This window comes from Schistocerca serialis, chromosome 8 (assembly GCF_023864345.2).
Source record: "Schistocerca serialis cubense isolate TAMUIC-IGC-003099 chromosome 8, iqSchSeri2.2, whole genome shotgun sequence".
Taxonomy (NCBI): Eukaryota; Metazoa; Arthropoda; class Insecta; order Orthoptera; family Acrididae; genus Schistocerca; species Schistocerca serialis.
In genome coordinates this window covers 195,750,191-195,768,481 of record NC_064645.1, presented here as the reverse complement: position 1 = coordinate 195,768,481, position 18,291 = coordinate 195,750,191, and the positions used below count along the sequence as shown (strand labels likewise).

Here is an 18,291-nt window from a genome sequence, read left to right as displayed (position 1 = left end):
GTTAATCATAGTATATGAGGGTCGATTAGCATGACAGGGGCATGGTAGTAACTACGTTGGTCGTCACCAATTTCGTTGAACAGAATAAGCATTGAAATACAATATACTTTTGCGTATAGCGAAACAAGCCCATCTGAGTTATAGCAAAATCAGTGAAGAAGTAGCTTAATACACAGACCGAAATACACTTATGATTTGAAGGTTTTTGGAACATTGTTCCAGCAGGCATCGAGATAATATTATTATAACTAATCTTGGAAAAACAGTCGTGGTCTCGTATGATTTGTTCCTTTATATTTGTCGATAACCGGTTTCGATCTACTTCAGAGATATGCAAGTGATCTACATTCCTTGGTGATAGTAGAAATCCTCACCATGTAGCGGACCCATCCGTGCAAGCGTTGAGAACACTGATAAATATGTAATTGTAATTATTCGATACAACGATAGTGTTCATAAGTAAGAATCATAAGGCAGTGTTTTTTGACTTCCAAAAGTCTAAATAATAGTATTTGCTTGCTTGCTTTGTGTGGTGATCTTTCACCCTGAAAGAGGCCTTTTCGTAGCCGATAGCTGCATGTCGACAAATACAGTACTTAACACTGGGTGCCCTCTTCTGAGTGCCAACTCGCCTGAAGCCACAGAAGTACTCCACTGAGGTGACAAAAGTTATGGCACACTTCCTAATACAGTGTCGGACCTGTCTCGCCCGGCGTAATGCAGGAACTCCACGTGGCGAGGACTTAACAAGTCATCGGAAGTCAGCTGCAGAAATATTGTGCCATATTGCCTCCACAGCCGTCCATAATTGCGAAGATACAGCCCATGCAGAACTTTGTGCACAAACTAACCTCTCCATTACGTCTCACAAGTTTTCGTTGGGATTCAAGTCGCTTAACCAGGGTGACTACAACATTCGCTCAAATTTTCCAAAAGATCTTCAAACAAGTCGTGAGCAACTGGGGCCCGATGGCATGGCGCACTGCCATCCATAAAAATTCCATCGTTGATTTGAACATGAAGCTCATGAATGGCTGAATATGGTCTCAAAGTAGCCGAACACGAGTATTTGCAGACAATTATCGGTTCATGTGGACCAGATGATCCAGTCGATTCCATATAGGCACATCGCACACTATTGTGGAGACATTAACAGCTTGAAGAGTGTCTCGCTGACTATCTGCTTGTCTCCCTTCGTGGATCCTGCGCCTCAGACGAGCACTATCATCAGCTCTTACCATCTGAAATCGGGACTCATCTGAGCAGTTCTCCAGTTGTCTAGGGTCCATCCGATATGGTCACGAGCCGAGGAGAGGCAGTGCAGGCGATTTCAGGAATTGCACTCACGTCAGCCATCTGCTGCCGTAGCCAATTAACTTCAGATTTCGCCGCACTGTCATAACGGGTACTTTCGCCATACGTCCCGCACTGAGTTCCGCGGTTATTACTGGTGGTCTATAAGCACTGACAACTAAACGGACACCCTGCTGCTCTCGGTCGTTCAGTGAAAGCCGTTGGTCACTACGTTATCCTTGATGAGAGGTAATACCTGAAATTTGGTATTGTCGGCACAGTAGGAGTACTGAATTCCCTAACGATTTTCGAAATGGAATGTCACATACGTCTAGCTCCAACTACCACTCCACGTTGAAAGTGTGTCAGTTCCCGTCGTGCGCCAATGATCACGTCGGACGCCTTTTCATATGAATCTCTGCCTCGTGATGACTCGGTGTTGTGTGATGTCCTTAGGTTAGTTAGGTTTAAGTAGTTCTAAGTTCTAGGGGACTGATGACTATAGATGTTAAGTCTGATAGTGCTCAGAGCCATTTGAACCATTTTTTTTTTCATATGAATCACCTAAGTAAAGGTACAGCTGCTCCAAAGCACTGCCCTTTAGTACGTGTACGCGATACCACCACCACATGTATATGTTTGTGTGTCGCTGTCCTATGATTATTGCCACCTCAATGTACGTGAATCTACATCTAGTTTCTGCCACAAAATCTATCTAGCAGACTTCAGACCGATCGATCAGGGACTGAAGTTTAATAACTGTTTCCCAGCAACCGGAGTAACGATGGCGTGCTGGTGATGAAAATAAAATACTTTCAGTATGGATTCTCAATGTCATCGTCATCGTTGCCATGGAGAAAGGAGAAAAAGGAGGCCGATAAAAGATACTCAGAACGGCTCAGTATGTCCACAGAATTATAAAACCAGCATCGATAAAGTTTACACAGTTTCACATGTTTCACTACCGTACCAAGCTGCACTTCAGAATAATACCTTCGGAACTGACTTCCTAACTATCAGTATCCTTTCTTTTTAGAACTGCATTGCAGTTGCTCATTTGTTGACAAATGGTTAGTAATTGAGACAGACAATGTTTGTATTGAAATTCTTCCAATCCATACGTGGCATACAGCAAACCAGTGCTTAACAGGATAGATTGAAAACAGTCTTGGTAGCAATTTTAGTTTTTTATTTTTCAAATACGCATTTCGCCGTATTTAGGCATCTTCAGGTTATCTTAATTTGGTATTTCTTAGAAGGATCCTTTAGTCAGTGTAGCCAAAGGGCACGTCGAATATATGAGGCCAACATCGCCCTCGTTAAACTCACTGAAAACTTTTCTAGATAGACGCGAGTGACACCAAGATCTGCATAGCGTGTTCCCGATCACAGGAGCGAGTAACAGAAAAAGATGGGGGCTCAGGTAGTTATTCTGTTACTCTCTCCTGTGATCGGGAACGCGATATGCAGACAGTGATGTCACTCGTGACCATCTAGAAAAGTTTTTACTGAGTTTAATGAAGGCAATGTTGGCCTGATATATTCGGCGTGCCCTTTGGCTACACTGACTAAAGGATCCTTCTAAGAAATACCAAATTAAGGTAACCTGAAGATGCATAAATAATGCGAAACGCGTGGTTGAAAAATAAAAAACTAAAATAACAACCAAGACTGTTTTTAACCAAAAATGTTTGTATTACTAGATTAATATTAGGCGTAAAGTATTTCTGTTTCTTCAAAAACATATTTGTTGGTACTGCCATTAGCAATTTATGCCCTCTTTAGTTGGGCTTCTTTTTGTTATTTTGTTACCGAAATAACAAAACTCATTTCCTACTTTTCGTGTCCCATTGTCGAACATACTTCCCTCCTCATCTCCGCTTTAATTTGACTGCTCAATACAAACCTTTAGATACGAGGAGAATTGATTTATATTGCACCCGTTTGGCAATTCCGCCCAATACGGAAAGAGCGCTAGTAATCCTACAAAACGCTGCAGCCTGTTCGTCCACTAAGTCAATCACGAGCTACTTTTTGATTAAAATGATCGTATTTGACAAGCAACGACAGTGTTTTCGATCTTATGGTGGTGAGGCACCTGCTGAAACCTCATGGTCCATACAAATGGGACACTAAGTTGCCGAGCGGGACGCGTCGAAGTTCTGTCGTAATCCCTCCGCCTGCAGCAGAGCTCTGTCCCGGCTGTGCCGAACAGGATGACGTCACGCGACGCTGTCGCCTCCCCGGCTTCGCCCGTAGGCCAGCTCCTACCCCTACCTCCAGCCCTTCTCTCCACCCGCCGCGTCCCGCTTGGGCTATATCTGGCAGTGACGCTTTTATTTCCTCTGCCGCTGTCTGTCGCTCTGGCGCAGTCCGCATTTTCTACCAGCCGGCACCGGCGGGCGCAAGCTGTGAGTACAACCCGGTCTGGCTGTTCTTCAGCGCTCCATCCACCTCTCTCGGATGCAGCGCGTCACCCAAGTATTTCTCGGCCGCGTATTCTCTGGCCTTTGTTTCAACAGTTTGCCGTCCGCAAACCTCCCGCACAGTCACCTGACTATTCGACACATTTGTACTCATATTCAGTAAGTGTATTCAAACCTGCTTAATGTCGCTGGGAAGCAAAAAGGATTAACTGGCCTTCCATATTAGTAGGTCAGCATTTATGCTCCCATGATAGGATACATCACAATTAATTATGCTTATGGGGAATTACAATAGGTGTACATCAATTCCAGCCAATAACGCCAATGGAAAGTATTTCAAAGCGGACATCTGGAAATACTAAGGCACAGTCTGAAGCACTTAAGAATTCTATAGTAAACGAAAGTGTCCAATGTAACTGCAAGATAATAAAGAGTAAAAAAAAAAACAAACAACGCCGCTTCCTGGACGTGGGGACATGAGCTCACCCCAGACAAAATCCTCTTCGCTGACTAACAATACCGCGCGGGATTAACCGAGCTGTTTAGGGCGCTGCAGTCAGGGTCTGTGTGGCTGGTCCCGGCGGAGTCGAGTCCTTCCTCTGGCATGGGTGTGTGTGTTTGTCCTTAGGATAATTTAGGTTAAGTAATGCGTAAGCTTATGGACTGATGACCTTATCAGTTAAGTCCCAGAAGATTTCACACATATTTGAACATTTTGATTAACAATGAGCGCTAGGTATCAGGCCACCCTTAATATGGTTTGAAGACGGTTTCCCACATCCAGTTAGGTAAATACTAGGCTGGTGCATACATTAAGCTTCAGTACCATACCACGCAATTTTTCAAAAATGTATCTGACTTGAACATGAGATCTGCACTAGAGGTAGCCCAATGGGGTGCACTGATTCCTTCCAGGTAGGAGTGGTCGAGTCAGAAATAGAATCTTGCCACCAACTACAGCTAACAATGCCAATGCCAATGTGTAACAATGCCGACTGTGTAGAGAAATGGGAAAAAGCAAAGGGGAAATACAGAAAAAAATGAAAGGATACCCTGTGACCTACAAATTGGAAAACAGTTATCAAACTGATACTGACAGACTGAAATTATTCTGAAATAAATACGGAGTCATGTTTATTTGAGCTTGATAAAAGTGATTTGGGTTTTAGTATTCACTGGTTGTAATCACGAATGCCGGCCTGATTAGGATAGATAGAACCTCACGTTTGCTTAACGATTCATCACTTCCTGTCTTGTGCCAAACATTTCATTTCTTCATAATTTAATTCTTTGCATTTCTCGATGCCCAGAAAAAAGGCGTCAGAGAGAACACTGACAAGCACTGAGAAAATGTTCAAATATGTAACGAAAAGGCTGCTAATTGTTATGTACAGTTTTGTTCCAATAGGATCTCATAACCCATCAATAACTGAATAGGCAGGTCCGACTAGTAGTTCAAATCAAATCACAAATGCTGTATGAAAACTGCAAGCAATAAGAACAAATGTCAATGATTGAATTTCTGGTTATCTCTACTTCATTTTCTTCCGGAAAAGTGAAGGAGTGTTGTAATGTAGTGGAGACTGTGGCCTGTAGGTGGATAGCCAAAGGGGTGTGTCAGTATGGAACAATATGGGTCATAAAAATGTTTTCAGTTAAAAGCTAGTCTCAGATAGGGAAAACATGGATGAGCGGTCAGCCAACCACTAGCAGAAAGATCGTCTAGCATAGGTGGGCAGACTGCCATAAAAATTCACTGCACGTGAAGTGAAAATAACGCCTTTTAACAAAGATTAATATCTCAATGACAGGAGAAAACATAACATCACTAGCATAGGTGTGAAAGAGGCCAGCAGGAATTTTTGCTCCAAGTGGTTCATGGTGTGGGTTCCTGTAGTCATGTCCTAATTCATGAACCACGGGCAACGTATGAGTGGCCAAGTAAGTGGTCCCGACAGTCGGGATACCAGTTACTTTGGAATAAGGCTGGGCATCTTGAACATATTCAGAGTTGTGGTCACCTCTGTGCTCATACGGCAAAGACTACCAAATCCACCGGTTAGTCCCTCAACCGTTAGGGGTAAAACTCAATGGTACTCGGGGCAAGTAAGGGTAGCAACCTGCTTCCTGGTACTTTAAATTTGATGCTGGCAACAATCGGAGCAAAATGCCTCGGGCCTTTGGAGGTGACGGAGTCCCACCTCTAACTGACAAACCAGGGACTCCTAAGATACGACTCTGCAAACAAATGGTAATGAGATGGGGAGCTATTAATATCAATTGGGGCTACTCCGGGAAGATGGTAGAGCTGGCAGGGGCTGCAAGTAAGATGGGGATGGATGTTTTAGCTGTTAGTGACATTCGGGTAAGGGGTGAGGAAGAAGAGGAAGTGGTAGAATACAAGGTCTACCTGTCAGGAGTCAAAGCAGGAATACCACAATGGGGTGTAGGGCTTTACATCAGGAAAGAAATGGAACCCAGCGTAGTTGCAATAAGGTATGTAAACGAACGACTGATGTGGATAGATTTGACAGTGTCTAGCAAGAAAATTAAGATTGTGTCAGTATATTCGCATTGTGAAGGGACAGATCAAGATAAGATGGATAGTTTTTATGATGCACTCAGTGATGTAATTGTTAGAGTAAAGGACAAGGACAGGGTTCTGCTCATGGATGATTTTAATGCCAGGATTGGAAATCGAACAGAAGGGTATAAAAAGGTTATGGGTAAATTTGGAGAGGATATGAAGGCCAACAGGAACGGGAAACAACTTTTGGATTTCTGTGCCAGTATGGGCTTAGTAATCACAAACTCCTTTTTTAAACATAAGAACATTCACCGGTATACTTGGGAAAGCCGGGGAACTAGATCCGTCATGGACTATGTAATAACAGATCAGGAATTCGGGAAGGCTGTGAGGGACACACGTGTATTCAGGGGATTCTTTGATGACACTGATCATTATTTAATCTGCATCGAAATTGGTATTGTGAGGCCGAAAGTGCAGGAGGTCAGGTCCATATGTAGGAGGATAAGAGTGGAGAAACTTCAGGATAAGGAAATCAGGCACAAGTACATAACAATAACCTTAGAAAGGTACCAGTTAGTTGAATGTAGTCAATTACACTCATTGGAAACGGAATGGACAAAGTACAGGGACACAGTACTAGAAGTGGCTAAAGAATGTCTTGGAACAGTAGTGTGTAAAGGTAGGATGAAGCAAACAGCTTGGTGGAATGACACAGTCAAGGCAGCCTGTAAAAGGAAAAAGAAGACGTATCAAAAATGGCTCCATACTAGAACTCAGGTAGACAGAGAAAGTTATGTTGAAGAAAGAAACAAAACCAAACAGATAATTGCAGCATCCAATAAGAAATCTTGGGAAGACTTTGGAAACAGGTTGGAGACTTTGGGTCAAGCTGCTGGAAAACCATTCTGGAGTGTAATTAGCAGTCTTCGAAAGGGAGGTAAGAGGGAAATGACAAGTATTTTGGACAGGTCAGGAAAGCTGCTTGTGATTCCTGTGGATTCCTTGGGTAGATGGAGGGAATATTTTGAAGAGTTGCTCAATGTAGGTGAAAATATGATCAGTAATGTTTCAGATTTCGATGTACAATGGGATTAGGAATGAGGATGGAAATAGGATCACATTTGGGGAAGTGGTGAAAATGGTCAATAGATTGCAGTGCAATAAAGCAGCTGGGGTGGATCAAATTAAGTCGGAACTCATCAAACACATTGGAATGCCAGGTCTTAAGTGGCTACACAGGATAATTGAAATGGCCTGGGAGTCGGGACAGGTTCCATTAGACTTAACAAAAGCAGTAATCACACCAATCTTTAAACATGGAAACAGAAAAGGTTGTAACAACTACAGAGGTATCTCTTTAATCAACGTTGTGGGTAAAATTTTCTCAGGTATTCTTGAAAGGAAAGTGCGAGTATTAGTTGAGGACCAATTGGATGAAAATCAGTGTGGGTTTAGGCCTAATAGAGGTTGTCAGGACCAGACCTTTAGCTTACGGCAGATAATGGAGAAGTGTTATGAATGGAACAGGGAATTGTATCTATGCTTTATAGATCTAAAAAAGGCATATGACCGGGTTCCTAGGAGGAAGTTATTGTCTGTTCCACGAGATTAAGGAATAGGAGGCAAACTTTTGCAAGCAATTAAAGGTCTTTACATGGATAGTCAGGCAGCAGTTAGAGTTGGCGGTAAATTGAGTTCATGGTTCAGAGTAGTTTCAGGGGTAAGACAAGGCTGCAACCTGTCTCCACTGTTGTTCATATTATATATGGATCATATGTTGAAAACAATAGACTGGCTGGGTGAGATTAAGGTGTGTGAACATAAAATAAGCAGTCTTGCATATGCGGATGACTTAGTTGTGATGCCAGATTCGATTGAAAGTTTGCAAAGTAATATTTCAGAGCTAGATCAGAAATGTAAGGACTATGGTATGAAGATTAGCATCTCCAAAACGAAAGTAATGCCAGTGGGAAAGAGATGTAAACGGATTGAGAGCCAAATAGGAGGAACAAAGTTAGAACAGGTGGACGGTTTCAAGTACTTAGGATGCATATTCTCACAGGATGGCAACATAGTGAAGGAACTGGAAGCGAGGTGTAGCAAAGCTAACGCAGTGAGCGCTCAGCTAAGATCTACTCTCTTCTGCAAGAAGGAAGTCAGTACCAAGACTAAGTTATCTGTGCACCGTTCAATCTTTCGACCAACTTTGTTGTATGGGAGCGAAAGCTGGGTGGATTCAGGTTACCTTATCAACAAGGCTGAGGTTACGGATATGAAAGTAGCTAGGATGATTGCAGGTACTAGTAGATGGGAACAACGGCAGGAGGGTGTCCACTATGAGGAAATCAAAGAAAAACTGGGAATGAGCTCTATAGATGTAGCAGTCAGGCCGAACAGGCTTAGATGGTGGGGTCATGTTACACGCATGTGAGAAGCAAGGTTACCCAAGAGACTCATGGGTTCAGCAGTAGAGGGTAGAAGGAGTCGGGGCAGACCAAGGAGAAGGTACCTGGATTCGGTTAAGAATGATTTTGAAGTAATAGGCTAAACATCAGAAGAGGCACGGAATAGGGGATTATGGAGGAATTTTATAAAGGGGAGTATGCTCTAGACTGAACGCTGAAAGGCATAATCAGTCTTAAATGATGATGATGATGATGAGTTTATTCAAAAATGGTTCAAGTGGCTTGCACACTATGGGACTTAACATCTGTGGTCATCTAAGGACATCACACACATCCATGACCGAGGCAGGATTCGAACCTGTGACCGTACCAGTCGTGCGGTTCTGGACTGAAGAGCCTAGAACACCTCGGCCACAGCGGCCGTCTCAAAGTTTGTTAAGAAGCTCTTTGATTGGTTCGTAGCATTTATTTTCGTAGCAGGAGACAATTCCTGTGCATGTGTATATGGATGCTTTCTCACAGGCCATAATTAAACATTTATTTCACAGTGTATGAGATTTTTTGCATTCTATCCCATTCCAAGTGACAAATACACAGGGCGAGCCATAGAAGACTTTACAACTTTGAACTCACGTAAAGATTTATTGAGATAACTTACAGAATCGGTAGTTGTTTCGATTTGTAGCAAACACCCTCAATTTTTGTTGCCATTGTGCGTCAATACCCCGTTTTACCACCAGGAGCGCCAGCGTAGTGCTCAGCTAAAATTACTGCTTTCGCTGGTGCGGATCGTGCTCGCTGTGTGTTTTTGTTTCATGAAACGAACTCTACAACAAACTGTTCAACACAAATTTCACACCGAATTCACCAAAGAACCTCCGAGCAGGCCAACAATTGACTCTGGGCAAAATAACTTTTGTAGAGATGCGCTGTTCACTGCGACATGATAAATCACCTAGCCGCCCACTTATTAATGATTTTGTCGAACATAAATTCCACAGATCAATGACGATGACCGATATGGGATGGTTTACTATCAGCAATACAATGCACTACCTGATTTCCTCGCGGAAGTTCGAGTTTCCTCGAGAATCGCTTCCTAGTTTGGTGGATTGACCGTGAAGGGCCAATCGAATGGCCACCTCGCTACCCAGTCTTGATGCCACTGGGTTCCTTTCTCTCGAGTTTCATTAAAGGCAGTTTGTTTTACTAAACAATTTAGTCGACCTGAAAATTCGAACCTAAGCTGCCACTGCACAAGTTACATCATATTTGCTGGAACGAGAGATGAATGAAATTGATTACCTGTGGGATGTTTTCCGCTTTCACAAATGGTACTCACATTGAACCAAAATGACACCTGACTCTTTCATGTGAAACTTGAGATTGTTTCTGTATGTACGTCTACATACATACACAGCAAGCCAACATAAGAGGCGTGGCGGAGACTACTGTCTACCACTACTTGTGAGCCATAGTTCTTATCTTCGTGGTCCTTACGAGCAGGGTGTGTTAGTGGCAGTAGAATCGTTCGGCAGTCAGCTTCAAGTGCCATTTCTCTAAATTTTCTCGACAGTGTTTCTCGGAAAGAATGTCGACTGCCCTCCAGGGATTCCCTTAGATTTTCCGAAGCATCTCCGTAACTCTTACGTATTGCTCGAACCTAGTGATAAGTCAAGCAGCTCGTCTCTGAATTTCTTCGATGTATTCCTTCAATCCGAGCTGGTGCGGATCCCAAACACTACAGCAGTACGCAAGAATAGGTCATAGCAGCGTCCTATATTCGGTCTCCTTTGCAGGTAAAGCACTCTAAAATTTTCCCATGAACCGAAGTCGAGCATTTGCCTTCCGTACCACAGTTATCACATACTCGTTCCACCTCACATAGTTTTTTTACATTACACCCAGATATTTAAACGACTGCTTCAAGCAGGACGCTGGTAGTACTATATCCGAACGTTATCGGCTCGGTAGTTTCACTCATCCGCATTAACTTATATTTCTCTACATTTAGGGCTGGCTACCAATTAATCACACCAACTAGAAATTTTATGTAAGTCGTCCTCTAGCTTCCTACAGTTACTCAACTTCAACACAATGCCACACAGCACGGTATCATTAGCAAACAACCGCAGATTTCTGCCCACCCTGTGCGACAGATAATTTACGTTTACAGGGAACAACAGCGGCCCATAGTTCTCAATATGTCATGTGAGAAAGGGGCAAGCTGAGTTTCGCACCAGTGATGCTTCCTAAAACCATGATGATTCGTGGACATAAGCTTCTCTGTCTCAAGAAAGTTTATTATATTCGAACTAAGAATATGTTCAAGGATTCTGCAGCAAATAGAAGTTAGGGAAATTGATATGTAATTTTGGGGGTCCGTTCTTTTACCCTTTATATATACTGGAGTGACCTGCGCTTCTTTCCAGTCTCTTTGACCTTTGTGCTTTTTGAGAGATTCACGGTAAATGCAAGCTAGGCGTGGGGCTATTCTCGTAGAGTACTCTTTGTAAAATCTAACCGGGATACCATCCGAACCTGGTGATTTGTTTGCTTTCAAATCTTTTGATTCTTTCTCTGGGTCAGGGTAAGCGTATTACTATGACCTCCGTACGGGAGTCTGTACATTGTCTATTGACGTTATGTTTGTACGATTCTCCAGGTGTCAAAGATTTTTCGACCCTCTTAGCGATTTTTCGTAAGGTAAGAATTTTCTTGGGTTTTGTGCCAGATGTTTTGCTAAGGTGTGACGGTTGTAGTTGTGTGCTTCGCGCATAGATCTTCTCACAAACGTACGAATGTCTAATAATCTTTGCTTGTCATCATTTGTGCGTTCCCTTTAGAGTCGAGAGTGCAACAGCCTCTGATTCCTCAGCATACATCGAATTTTGTTTCTAAATCACAATGACACATGTAACGATTCTGTAATTTATCTCAATAAATTTCTGTTTCATTCCAGATGTGTAAAGTTCTTTTTGACTGACCCTATACTTCACTGGTTAACCACAGCTAAGTCTGTAAAAGCTGGGGAACTGTTTGCATATTTATCAAATTCTCATCAGTCAGAATTCACAAGATCTGTCGCAGTTGACAGATGTGTTTCCAATGCTGGAAGATGCAGCTAAGTCTTGTAGAGGATACTGAAAATATACTTGCAGGAGGGACATCATAGAGAATACATTTTCTTGGGAAATCATTTGGCAGCAGAGCGAGATATCTCCAACTTAGAGTACAACTCAGATGTTGGTTTGATAAGTGTGGTAAAACAGCAAGGAAATACTTATGTTTCATAAGCAGCTCACCTCACTTCTCGACATCTTCTTCTTCCAGGGATATAGACTTGGTCTAGGTATACTCCAACTTTTTCATCACACTGGAAAAATATCTTCTGTCAGGCTCTGCAACATACTCTTCAGTGCAACTATTGTGTCCGCATATGATAAATACTTCTTCCCGGCAAGCCAGCGTTTGACGTTAGGGAATAGGAAAAGTCACTTGGAGCTACGTCTGATGAACAGAGTGGATGAGAAGGAAATACAAACCAAAATTCTTTCACTTTCACCATAGTTATCGCTGACGTTTGCGAATGTGTATTATCCTGGTGAAACAGTACTTTTTGTGTGCCAACCTTGTCTTTTCCCAGCCAACGATCCAGTAAAGGAGCATAATGGGGTCCAGTTATGGTTCTCCCTGTTTCCGGGTAATCTATGAGATTTATTCCTTGAAAAGCCCGAAAAACCGTAACCATCTCCTTACCAGTTGACAACATGGTCTTTGCTTTTTTCGATGGACTTACGCCAGCATTTTTCCATTGTTTTGAATGCCGTTTTGACTTTGGTGTGTAATGATGGATCTGAGTTTCCTCAACAATCGCAAATGGGCACCAAAGAATTGCTGATTGCGATTAAACATCGCCAGACAGTGTGCTGGAATGTTCTGCTAGATGCGCGTTTGGTTGACAGTGAGCAATCGCGGCTGCCAACGTGCACAATGATCCGTCGTATCCAATTCTCCACGCAATATAGTAAGCACTCACTGAGTTGAGACGCCTACAATCTCAGTAATTTCACTAATTTTATTCGGCGGCCATGCATTAGCATTCTATTTATTTGTCAATGATTTCCTTTGCGATGACCTCAGTTGGATGGCCAGAGTGTGCTTCATCTTTGACTCTTGTCTGACGACGTTTGAATTAATTAACACAAAAGTAAATGGTCTTCAATCGTGATATGAAGTCCGCAGGAACTTCATCCAGTTCTGTTTTGATCTGTTCAGCAGTTCAACCTAAAAATGAAAATGTTTAATAGTAGCTGCAAACTAGGAATCCCCCCTTTTCAATCGCAGTCGATACTCCGAGTAATTCAGATGAACAATATGTTGTAAAGTGTTGAAGTTCATTCAACAGTCTTTGATAATCTATTTTACCAGCCATGATGGTGCAACAAAAATATTCAGTTCTATCGTAGAAGTTTACTATAGGTATCAAACAACACACATAGGAGACCTTCTGCATTCTACCTCATTCCATGGGACAACTATACTTCATTGGTTAATAACAACAAAATCTCTATGAAAAGGGTACCTGTGAGCAATTTTATTAACTAAAGGCTACCATTAGTAGGAATTTACAAGGTCTGTTGGAATCGGTGGGTGAGAAACCAGTGTTTGTAGATGAATCTATGGTTTGTAGAGAAAAGAAAAATCGTATTTGCTTCAGGGATATAATAGAGATCTTCTTGGGACATCAGAAATTAAATGTCAGAAAGAAACTCAGCCATTGCAGCAGCCATCCCCTTCTCTCATACGTGATTAGAATGGTAGCGATGGGCTGCATTTGCATTCACTGAAATAAAGTCAGTGTCAAGTTACTTATCTCGCTCCAAAATTGTGCTTCGTTGATTTGATCTTTACATTCAAGTAACTGCACCCACTGTACATTTAAGCAAGAATACTTGTGTCCGTTCATACTTTCCAAGACTTTTCTGAAGCTCATTAACTTTTTCAACAGTCACTGGTCATGTTTACAACTCCGTTTTACATTGTTTCTATCATGTATCCACACAAATGTACCAAGGCTTTCACATCTACTGACAATCCCTTGGGCACTTACTAATTGACTGTGCACTTGATTCAGTGGATAATGCATTTTTGACATCTTCTAGTGATAATTCAGGTTATTATAACCACTATTAGTGTTATTTCGTAGTTTGATGAATCCTGTTTCCATTACACCTGTGTGAGGTGCCGTATCCTTATTTTTACTCTCAATTGGGCCACCCAAAATAATTTAATTAAATATCCTGTTATCTCTTGTGTGACCTTGTTTTGTATTCACTTGCATGCTCACTGTAGGTCGTCAGGGACAGATTCTTTACAATCTCAGGGATATGCTAAATTGATAAACCGACACCACCTATGATAGAATAGAGAGAATGGAACTATCCCTTTGTGACACAGCCACCAAACATAAAGTTGTATGCTACTGGTTGCTGCAGAGACATCCCACTATTGACACTTTTCACAGCAGCACACAACCACAATATGTTGTTTACAACCAAATCTCCGTCAGTCACCATGGTAATATGTGACATAAGCCTCACCAACATGGGCAGGAGCATGATTGCAAACAGTGAGGCCACTGCAGCATTACCTTGCTTTTGCAGGTCACGTACCTCTGCCCTCCAAAAAAAGGAACACGATGACAATATGTACATTGCTCTTTTCCAGGTTTTTTCCTAGCAGTTCTCCTCCAAGCCTTTCTGTCACAGCCACTTTCAATCCACTGCCTTGGACCAGTGCTCTCTGGGTCTGGGCCTCCACCAATGCAAGCACCCGTCAAACGGACTGTCTTCCCAACTCTGGTTGAGGGTCATTCTCCCTCCAACCATCTCTTCCCTGAAGGGGGCAGGATGATATACCCTCAGGACACAGTCACCAGCTTTATTGTTGTGTATCGTGGGTTGACACAGATCTGTCCTGCTATCGGCACTTCCTCTGGATTTCAGATAAAAATAATCTGGTTATTACATACAGATACATCAGGTTGTTTATAACTAACCCAGCAGCGGACGTGGTACCACAAGCCACCAGCCTCGTTGCAAGATGCAGGATTATCACAGTAAACTGCGCTGCCACCACAGCACTTCCTCGCTTCTGGGAGTCATGTGTCTCTACCGATATCCTTCTGCCTAACGATTATTTAGCTCACCACTCAACCCTTTTGCAGTCAATTCATACAGTGGACTATATACTGACCACGTTTAATGGTTGCTCTATCACATTTCCTTTACTGAGTCGATCTCTGAGCCATGAGAACTACACAAGGCGCAGATGGGCCATTAATGGGAGATGTTTCATTGACAGCACTCTCCATGACCTACACTGAATACATCTAACAGTCTATAAATTCACTGTAGCATATGGCTTTGTGGGACCGTCTCCAACTTGCCACTGTGCTCATCACCTCATGAGAAACAGTCACCTCAAATGGATATTCCAGCCTACTGTCAGTGGTCACCTGGTTGGGTATTCCAGGTGTGAATCAGTGATTACGTGCTGAGACTATCCAGTGCTTCAGTGATTAGCCATCAGACTTGAGTCTAGTAGTACAGACTCATATTCCAAGAAACTGTATTGTATTATGTTCTTAGACTCAAAGTAATTCCACTGTTATTGGCTACCTCGACAAATCAGTTGTATTGTGTTGTTACCATCTTGAGCAATAAAAAATGGATATGCAAGGATATACGGTAGGGCACTATTAGTAGTGAGATGTTGAACAGGCAATATGATGAATAAAAAGAAAGGGTTTATCTATTCAAGCAATACTATGGAGGAAAGAAGTCCATGGCGCCAAATGTGTATTCAAGAGAAGAAGACGAGAAAGGTATTGGGATACTTAACGTGCACACTTTTTAAGAGATAATTCTCTCAATAAAAGATCCATCGAACATTATATGTATGCACATGTGTTGATCTGTATCAAGTAGACAAGATGTAGAATTGCAGTTTCGTAGCTATTACTTGTGTGAAATACAGTATCATTGTTAGAATGAAGTTCCAGTTTTAAATGCCAACGATAAGAGGTCTTTTTTAGTTTTAGTGCGTTGTTATAAGAAACAACGTTTGAGCATTTAGCAAGTCCCTGAGATGCTAAAATCATCCGAAGCCGATGATTTACATATGAACAAACTGTTCCCCATGTGACCATGTGAAATATTAACAAAATAGTCGCAGGAAAATTCATTTAAGCACCAACACCCTTTTCTAATCGCACTGTGTCTATTCATTTAGAAAACCATGACTCAAACTAGCAACAGATAACAGGGATCTCGCCTCAACACGATCCACAAAAATGCGGCTAATTTTTACCATGGCCTTTAGACTCAGGTGCAGATGAATGCTTCAGTAACAGCTGATAGAAATAATTTCAGAACCAGCATTTATGAACATCTTAGGGACAGAGTCCTCGCACTCAGCATCTCTAATGTTAAAACATCTCTGTTTCTGATGCCCCAAGTTCTGGACTCCAACTGTTGTCTTTTTTTTTTTTTTTGCGACTCATCAATATTATGACTGATTCGATGCACCCCTCCATGAATTCCTCTCTTGTGGCAACCTCCTCATCTCAGAGTAGCACTTGCAGCCCACGTCCTCAATTACTTGCTGGATGTATTCTAGTCTCTGTCTTCCTCTACAGCTTTGCGCTCTACCGCCCCCAGCAGTACCATGGAAGTCAGATGTCCTTCCATCCTGTCACTTTTCCTTATCACTTTTCTCCTCAAATCCCTTTCCTCTCCTATTCTGCGCAGAACCTCCTCAATCCTTACCTTCTCAGTCCGCCTAATTTTCAACATTCGTCTGTGACACCACATCTCAGGTGTTTCTACTGTCTTCTGTTCCGGTTAACCCACACTTCATGTTCCACTACCAAACAATGCTGCACTCCAGACGTACATTCTCAGAAATTTCTTCCTCAAATTAAGTCCTATGTTTAACACTAGTAGACTGCTCAGGTCCAGGAATGCCCTTCTCACCAGTGCCAGTCTGCTTTTGATATCAGCCTTGCTCCGTCCCTCAATGGTTATTTTGCTGCCTAGGTAGCAGATTTTCTCAACTTCATCTACTTCTTGACCGCCAGTGTCGCTGTTCTCATTTCTGCTACTCCTCATTACTTTCGTCGTTCTTCGATTTGCTCTCAGTCCATATTCTTTACTCATTGGAACGTACATTTCATTCAGCAGACAATGTAATTCTTCTTCACTTCCATTCAGGACAGCACTGTCATCAGCGAATCGTAGCACTGATATACTTTCACCTTGAATTTTTATTCCACACGTGAATCTTCCTTTATTTCCATCATTACTCCTTCGATATATAGATTGAACAGTAGGGGGAAAAGACTATATCCCTGTCTTACACACTTTTCAATCCGAGCACTTCGTTCTTGGTAGTCCACTCTTATTATTCTCTCTTGGCTCTTGTATACATTGATGTTACCTGTCTCTTCCCAAGGCTTACCCTTATTTATCTTAGAATATCGAACAACTTGCAACATTTTAGGTTGTCGAACGCTTTATCGAGGTCGACATAACCTATGAACGTCTCTTAGTTTTTCATTAATCTTGCCTTCACCATTAACCGCAACGTCAGAATTGCGTGTCTAGTGCCTTTACCTTTTCTAAAGCCAAACTGATCGTCATCCAGCACATCCTCAATCTTCTTTTCCACTCTTCTGTATATTATTCTTGTCAGCAACTTGGATACGTGAGCTGTAGATTTATGATAATTCTCGCACTTGTCAGGTCATGCAGTCTTTGTAACTGTGTGGATAAAATTTTTCCGAAAGTCAGATGGTATGTCGCCAGACTGATACATTCCACACACCAACGTTTGTTGCCACTCCCCCCAATGATTTTAGAAATTCTGATGGAATGTTATCTATCCATTCTGCCTTATTTGATCTTAAGTCCTCCAAAGTTCTTTTCAATTCTGATTCTAATACTGGATCCCCCATCCCTTCTAAATCGGCTTCTGCTGCTTCTTCTATCGCATCAGACAAATCTTTCTCCGAATTGATGCTTTCAGTGTATTATTTGCATCTATCCCCTCTGTCCTCAGCAATTAGCAGTGGAATTTCCGTTGCACCTTTAATTTTACGACCTTTACATTTAATATCACCGAAGGTTGTTTTGATTTTCCTGTATGCTGAGTCTGTCCTTCCGAGAATGATTTCTTTTTCGATTTCTTCACATTTTCGTGCAGCCATTTCGTCTTAGCTTCCTGCACTTGGTACTTATTTCATTCTTCAGCGACTTGTATTCCTGAGTTTCCTGGAATATTTTTGTACTTCCGCCTTTCATCGATCAATTTAAGCATTTCTTCTGTTATCCATGTTTCGTCGCAGTTATCTTCTTTCTACTTATGTTTTTCTTTCCGACTTCTGTGACGGATCTTTTTAGAGATGTCCGTTCAACTGTATTGCCTACTGAGCTATTCCTCATTGCTGTATCTACAACCTTAGAGAACTTCAAATTTATCTCGTCATTCTATAGTACTTCCGTATCCCGCTTCTCTGCATATTTATTTTTCCTGACAAATGCCTTAAACTTCAGCCTACTCTTCATCACTTCTG

The 18,291-nt window shown here is 42.1% G+C and overlaps 1 protein-coding gene across 1 annotated transcript in view; it reads right to left on the bottom strand.

Annotated features, from left to right (window-relative positions):
- Nucleotides 1-18,291, bottom strand: part of LOC126416346 (hemicentin-2-like) — an 856,604-nt gene that overhangs the window by 406,724 nt on the left and 431,589 nt on the right. The gene's annotated exons all lie outside the window — the stretch shown is intronic.